The following is an 8,198-nucleotide window of genomic DNA, read 5'->3' as shown; positions in this document are numbered from 1 at the left end:
TTCTTTTACTTTTCAGAGAGAAGAATGAACTGGGGTGGGGAGGGATGGGACAGGGAGAAAAGTACAACAATGAATGAGTGGAAATCCAAAAGCTCTGTTAATGTTCATTAAAATTAATTGAAAAAAAAAAAAAAGAAATGGCTGAGCTCTACCTGCTGCTGACTGTGTGGATACAGAAACAACCCTGGAAGTGGTGGTGGTGACTAAGGGAAGGGGTTTCTTCCATTAGGTTTTGGTGTCCAAAACAGGACCTGGAAGGATCTCAGGGAGTGGTGAATCCTGGGAGGACAGGTGTAAGGAATCTTGCTCGCCTGCCCCTTTGGCCTGCCCCTCTGTCCCTCACCACAGGGCTGTCTACAGAGGAGAGGGTCCTCGTGTGCATATATGGTCCTCATTAATTCAGCTTTCATGAAGTCCGTGTGGACCCTTGTGTGTGGTTCTGAAAGCTTGGGGGTGATGGGTATGATGCTGAGCTGTCCACAGTGTGTCATGACCTGGGGGGGGCCTGTCTTGTCACTGTCACCTATAAGCTCTCACTGATCCAAATGTCCCCCTTCTCCAATCTCACAATAAATGCCAACAACAAATGTCTCCCGGAATTATAATTGTTGCTTTACTTGGTTTCTTGTTCACTCAAGCATAAATTCACTGAGGAGAGAACTTATGTCTTATTTCCTTCTATCTCTGTTGTCTATTACAGTTTCTAACTGGGTTAATATTACATTAAAGGTAGAAATAGGGCAGAATTCTCTAGGCAAGGCCCTCAGAGCTCTGCACTCATGAGCAGGATATACATGTTTAGAGACAGGCATCTCTGCCAGGGAAGATATACAGTCAAGGTCAGAAGACTTTAACACCACGTAACTGGGGGGAATGTGCTCCCACTCTCCCTAATGTAAGTGGTCATAGGTTATACTTGATGGTTGGAAACCGTGACCTGAGAGATTAGTAGGCCTAGTTCTGGGCCAACACACAGCCTTAGACGTGGTATCTGAGCGTCGGTTTGAAGGAGGGTCTTAGAGGAGTTTGTCTAGATTGTCACTGTCTGAAAGGATTTCATGCAGTTATTAAATAAAAAGGGAGCTAAGGAAATATCAGTAAAAGTAGTCCACAACTAAATGATTTATTTAAAAAAATAAAACTCATAAAGTGAGTATCAGGCAAGCCAGCTATTATATATCTGGTAACTGCACTGCAATCTCAAAAAGCATGTGGTTCAAATCCACCAGCTGCTGCACAGGGAAGGAATGGATGGTCTCCTGCTGTGAGACAGACTGTCTCTAAAAACAGGGTGGAGGGTCAGCTATGGGTCAGTTCAGATTCGATAGTACAAAAGCTTAGAACACTTCAAAATTTAAGAACCTAAAGAAAGAAGAAATAAAAATAAAACAGAAAAGTATGCTTGCTATTGTAGTGATGTTGGGATTATTATAGTTGTTATGTGCCATCGATTCTCCTGAGACGCATAGCGACCTTATGTACAACAACCTCTAAATCGTATTCTATCCTGTGCCAATCTCACTGTCTCCGACACAACCACCCCCATTACCCCAGTTACTGCATGACGTCCCTCTCCAAGGACTGGTCCCTCCTTGCAACATGTCCAAAGTATGTCAGACAAAGCTTCAGAATCCTTGTCTCCAAAGAGCAGCCTGATTCACCCTCTCCAGGACAGATGAGGTAAAAACTAAACAAACCAAAGCTAAACATATTAGAATACTGGCATAAAACTGACACTGCAAAGGGAAGACAAGTTATGGTTTGTAAAACAAAGTATTCAAACAAAAACAACAAAATATTCCATAAAATTGGAAAGGCAGGGAATAGTCAAAAGCACTGGCCTATCCCTGGCCAGGAAGTAACTTTAGGCCACAGCTGAAAGCAAAAACTGGCTGGTAAGATAATGAACTTTGTAATCAAGGGCTTTCTTAAAGGTAGAACAATAACAGAAAAGGCTAAAGAGACCACAAAGTGACCTTTCTCTCCTATTACTAAAAATTCCTTCCACAAGCAACCTGTCAGTTTACAATCACCACATGGAACTCCTTGTTAGGACCCAGCAGACATATTAGGTCAAAACCTTTGTGACTCATACCCCTCACTCATCTCCCCCACGGACAGATGAGTATTCAGCAGCAATGCAAGCATATCACACTCCTAGTTTACTCACTTGCTGTAAAGACCAAGACCCTTCTCTCTCACAGACTCTACATAATAGACTTTCTAGCTTTCCATTGAAATCACTGACTGGCCCTCACTGATTATCTCTGTGCCTGGCACACTCCTTCTCCCCTTTTCTCACTCCTTCTCCCACATTCCCTTTGGGCTGGGAAAGGAAAGGAAAGAAACCCTGTTCACACCTCCTTCCCCTCTCTCCCTGTTCTCCCCCAGCTCTTCCGGGCTACAGTTTTCATCCAGGAAAGGAGAGACCAGGGCCCTACCCAGACCACCTAGAGACAGCAGTGACATTATGATAAAAGGAAAGCATTATGTTGGATTAAAACTGGTACATAACTAGACCAGGGTTCAGCTTGCATTTTCTCTATACGCTTGGACAGTAAACATTTTAGACTTGACTGGTCACATGATCTCTGTCAACCACTCAACCCTGTCCTCCTCTATAACAGCCATGGATATTTCAAACACAGGGCATGAGTGTTGCAATATAACTTTATTTTTAAAATACAACTCTTTGTACAGACCTGACTTATTAAAGCAATTATCAGCAGAATAGTGCTTAAAAATATAGACAGTTGAAAATGAAACAATTTTCTGAACAGTCTGGTCAAATTATAATGTAATTGGAGAGAACAAACGTTTCAAAGACTGGCATCACAGTAGCACATCTCTGTCCTTCATGTGCAGATGTCCTAAAACGAAGAATGTACTGTGGCCAGGATTTGGCAGAAGTTCCTGAGGCCTCCTCCAGGGCTCACACGCCATCTGTGTGTCTCCTGGGTCTGGAGGGTTTCTTTCTCCTAATAAGACTGCCCAGGTATAGGACCTATTGCATTAATCTGTTATCCTCTTTAATTATAGGCTTCATATTCAACTTACCTCCTCATTATTGTACTACAGGTCTAATCAATTTTGTATTTTCTTTTAAGCTTAATCTTAATCATGCGTATGCTTAAGCTTGTATTCTAGTGCTGTTGTTATGGACTGTGGAGTCAGAACTGACTTATAGCTGGTCCTCCAGTGGGTTTTCAGAGGTGATAAATGACACAGAGATGATAGAAGGAGAATTGATGTCTTTGATCTTTGGTTTTAGAGAAGAGTATTGGATATACCATAGACTGCTAAGAAAATGAACAAGTTCATCCTAGAGAGGGTTAAACTAGGCTGCTCCTTGGAGGTAAGGATTCTGAAGCTTTTCCTGACATATTTTGGACATGTTGCAAGAAGAGACCAGTTCTTGGTGAGGGACGTCATGCTTAGGAGTGTGGAGGGAAGCGCAGAAGAGAAAGACCCTCTATGAGGTGGATTGATTCAGTGACTGGGGTAATGGGGGTAGGTCTGTTGGAGACAGTGAGGTTGGCACAGGATAGAGTAGGATTTAGGGCTGTTGTACAAAGAGTCGCTATGAGTCTCAGGCAACTCGATGGCACATAACAACAACAACAACAACAACAATATTGCACAGGAGGAGATTGTTGGTCAGGTACCTGTCTTCTGCATTTGTTGGCAGAACCAGTATGTTCACAGTTGCCTCTGTTTCCCAAAAGACTTCATGTGTATTCATTCAATCCTGGGGCCTTTTCTCCAATGCCTTCAGTGCAACTTAGACTACTTCCTTCAGTACTCTTGGTTCTTGATTATATGTTACTTCCAGAAATGGTCCAATTTACTGGAAGAAATTTATATTTGTTCTTAATCCCCCAAAAGGTGATGCATCAGAATGTGGAAATGATCTAGCAATATCATTAATATAATGTGCAAGTAACTAAGCTCCGTCTCCCACGTAGGAAGAAATGCAGCCCAGACTACGACCAGAGGCTGTCTGGGAGATCGTGGGCTCTTGCCTTCCTTCTGCCTGTTTTCCTAGAATGATAAAGCTAAAGAGATTGGAAGATAGTTTACCACAGGACATCTTGAGGATGGCTCAGGACAAGGCGAGGTTGAGGTCTGTTCATAGATGCAATGAGTTGTAGTTAACTCAATGGAACATTTGTGGTTCTAATGTTATGTATTTGTAGACCATCACCATGAGCTCTGGTGACCGAGTGGGAAGGAGTTCTGCTGCAAACCCAAAGGCAGGTGGTTGGAATCCAGCAGTGAATCCGAATGAGAAAGATGAGAAAAATTTTCCTTTTTTGGAAAAACCCACTGGAGGGTCAGCTGTGAGTCAGTTCCAACTGGAGGGCACATAACAACAGCAATGGCCTGACTCATAGTGACCCATGTCCGCATTGAATTGTGCTTCTGAAGTATTTAAGGGCTAATTTAAAACATTAGATCTTTCTTTTGAGGTGTCCCTGGCTAGAATGAAATGACCAGTCTTCTTTTTTACCCCCTAAGGAGTGTTGTTTTATTTTTTCCAATTTATTGGGTTCTTTCTTTTTTTAAATTGGTTTGATTTCAGAGGTCTAATACGTTGTGTTTCATACTATTCTTCAGTCACATTGTGTTTCATACAATCATTCTCATGCCTTATGTTTTGTAAAATTAATCACATCCAGTCTTCTTGGTTAATAGCTTGTTAACCATTTGTACTGCTCAGTGATGCCTGTGATTTGCGTGACTGAGTGAAGGTAACTTTTGAACACTTAGCACTTTCCACTGTTGATTTCCCAATTTTATAGAATTTTCTTTGCCTGGTTACAGTGTTCATACGTTTCAGCAAAGGATCTGGCAGACGAGTTTTCAAACTCTAGTCTCCCATGATGAGCTAATGAGGATATTCTAAGTGTTAGAGGTTCAGGGTTAAGTCTAGTGGCTTTACACTCAGTTGGAAGTCCTTCTGGACTGTCCAGGCTGGTGACTGACCTCCAGGCTTGTCCTGGGTGCTTCAGGAGGCTGTTAGGATGCAATGGTACTGCCTGAACACACCTTCCCTGCCAGGCAGCCTGTGAAGGGCCAGCCCTTTGAGAAGCAACTTGAAGAGAAATAAAAAAAGACAAGTCAGGCAAGGAGCAGCCATGAGAGAGCTGGGTTCTGACCTTCAGGAGACTCCTGTGTCCTGCCTGCCTCCCTTTCCTCATAACTGTTGAAAGTTACAGAAAATGTACAGAATAAGAGATAGTGGTTTCTACTGATTCAAAACAGTTTTGATAGTTTATTTGAATGAGAAACATGATGCTACTGTCCCATACCTTTTTAATCTGTATATGGGACAGATCATTCAGGAGGAAGGAGGGATTTTATGAGGAGGAATATGGTATCAGGGTTGAAGGAAGACTCATAAACAAATTTCATTATACAGATGACACAATCTTGCTTGCTGAAATTGAGGAGGAGCTGAAGCACTTGCTGCAGAAGATCAAGGACTATAGTTTTCAATATGGATTGAAGCTCAACATCAAGAAGATAAAGATTCTCACCACTGAGCCAACTGGCAGGACCATGATAGCTGGAGAAGACATTGAAGTTGTTAGCAATGTCATCTTGTTTGGCTCCACAAACAACAATTCTTAGTACCAACAGTTAGGAAATCAAAATATGAATTGCATTGGGAAGTGTGCTATCAGAGACCTCTTCAAAGTACTAAAAGAGCAATGATGTCAGTCTAGAGACTAAGTAAGGTGCTGCCGATTCAGGTCATGGTCTTCGTATTTACTTGCTGTGCATCAGAGATCTGGACAGTGACTAAGGATACTAGAAAAAGAATCAATGTCTTTGTGTTGTGGTTCTGGAGAAGACTATTGAACATACCATGGACCGCCAAGAGAACAAATAGGTCTTTCTTGGAGAGGGTGAAACCAAGTTTCTCCTTGGAGGCTAGGATTTTGAAACTCCATTTCACATACTTTGAGGATGTGTCCAGGAGGGACCAGTCCTCAGAAAAGGATATCATGCTTGGAAGGGTGTGAAAGGACAACCCAATAGAGGAAGACCCCTGCTGAGATAGATTGACCTATTAGTAACTGGGAGTGGAAGTAGGTGTGTCAGAGTCAGTGAAATTGGCTCAGGATTGGACAGGCTTCAGAACTATTATATATAAGATTGCTATGAGTCACAGGTTACTTGTTAGCACATAACAACAAGTGTTGTTGTGTGCCTTAGGGTTGGAACTGACCCAAATGTTGACACTTCAGTGGGTTTTCAGTAGCAGTAAATAGAATGGGATAAGATTATCCATTCTTCTGAGGAGTAACTGGTGGATTCCAACCACAGGCCTTTGGATTGCTGTACATGCCACCACTAGGTCACAAAAGCTCCCTAATATACTGTTAAGTGAATTATATTTTAAATACATAACTGAAAACTCTAAACTATTACAAATGTATAAATTTATACATCTTTGTTTCCCTAAAACTTTTTTGTTTTAAGTACCATCAAATTGGCTATGACTTATAGTGACCCTGTGAACAGTGAGTCTGTACCCTGCCCTGTCCTGGGCCGTCCTCATCGTCTCTGACACACTGGAGCCCGCTGTTCCTGTCTCTGTGTCAATCCATCTTGTTGAGGGTCTTCCCCTTCTCTGACACTCCAGGGCTCTGAGCACGATGTTCTTTTCTGAAGACTGGGCCCCCCCGACAGCATGCCAAAGTGTGTAAGACACAGTTTCACTACCCTTGCTTCCAAAGAGCGCCGGGGCTGCTGCTTTTCAAGACACATTTATTTGTCATTCTGACAGCCCATGATCTAATCGGCACTCTTCTCCAGCACCACAACTTAAAGGTTTTGATTCTTCTTCTGTCAGCCTTATTTGTTGTCTAACTTTCAGATACATAGCAAGTGACTGAAAAGACCACAGTTTAAATCAGGCATACCTTAGTCTTCAGACTGACATCTTTGCTCTCCAGCACTTTGGAGAGGTCTCTGACAGTCAACTTTCCTAATGCAATATGGCTTTTGATTGCTGGCTGCTTGCTGATGCCTAAAGCTCATCAAAATCCTGCCTTACGGGTATGATACAGCCTTGCTGGTTGAAAGTGAAGAGGACTTGACATGTTTGCTGCAGAGCATCAGACTTCAGCCTTCAATATGGGTTACGTCTTAACATCAAGGAAACAAAAATCCTCACCTTTGGGCAAGGAGGCCTGGAAACATAAATGTAATTAGTTCATCAATTTACTGTAATCTGTTATAACAAAATACTATGTTTTTGTTGTTTTATCCTGTTGACCTACTCACAGCTTATCCTCCTGGGAGGATTTTAGGCGGTAAATCACATGGGAGGTGATTGCCCATTTTTCTCCAGCAGAGCAACTGGCGGATTTGAACCTCATTCCTTTGGCTTGACAGAGCAATTCTTTACTACTAGGCCACCAGAACTGCCTAAAAACACCATACTCATGAGTAAAATTAGATTTTATTTTGTCTTGTAAAATCACTCAGTTATTTCACCTAGATAATACAGATTCATTCTGTTAAATATTATCATTTTCTTTTTTACTTAAAGCAAGATGGCACAAGATCCTCTACAATAAAGAGATGAAGATCAGCTGAAACAAATATGAACGATCTCTGTTAAAAAGCTAAGGGGGGGGAGGGTAGAGAAAATAGTACAACAATGCATGAATGGAAACCTAAAATTTCTGTAAATGTTCATGAAAATTAATAAAATTTAATTGAAAAAAAAGAAATATTTAGGTAATTTTCACATCCAGTTCAATGAGTCTGTTTAATGGAAGGTTTTGAATGGCAAATCAAAGTGTCCATTGGCAGGAGGTCTTAGTTCCTTATACGTAGAAGTCTTATTGAGATGAGAAAGGTGTGATTTTTACAACATAGCCAATCTATCTTAGTTCTAGATAAAAAAAAAAAACCAAACAAACCCAAGAAAAGCAACAAATAAATTAAAAAAAAAAAAAAAGCTAAAGGTGGCATGGGGACGCCTGTCTGAACTCTAACTCCACAAGGGAAACTCTCACACATTCTCACACAAAATCAATTCCCATGAGGTCACCCTACCCCATGTCCCAGCACCGGTTTCTACTAATCTTGACACCAGCCCTATCACCTCTGCTACTGGACCCCAAATCTGTTCTAATAACCACACAGCCCACGCAAACCATATTCACAGCTGTACGGTG

This window comes from Elephantulus edwardii, unplaced genomic scaffold (assembly GCF_000299155.1).
Source record: "Elephantulus edwardii isolate Elephantulus edwardi_28Jun2011 unplaced genomic scaffold, EleEdw1.0 scaffold00252, whole genome shotgun sequence".
Lineage (NCBI taxonomy): Eukaryota > Metazoa > Chordata > Mammalia > Macroscelidea > Macroscelididae > Elephantulus > Elephantulus edwardii.
The sequence above is the reverse complement of the archived record's forward strand: the minus strand, read 5'-3'. Positions refer to the sequence as shown.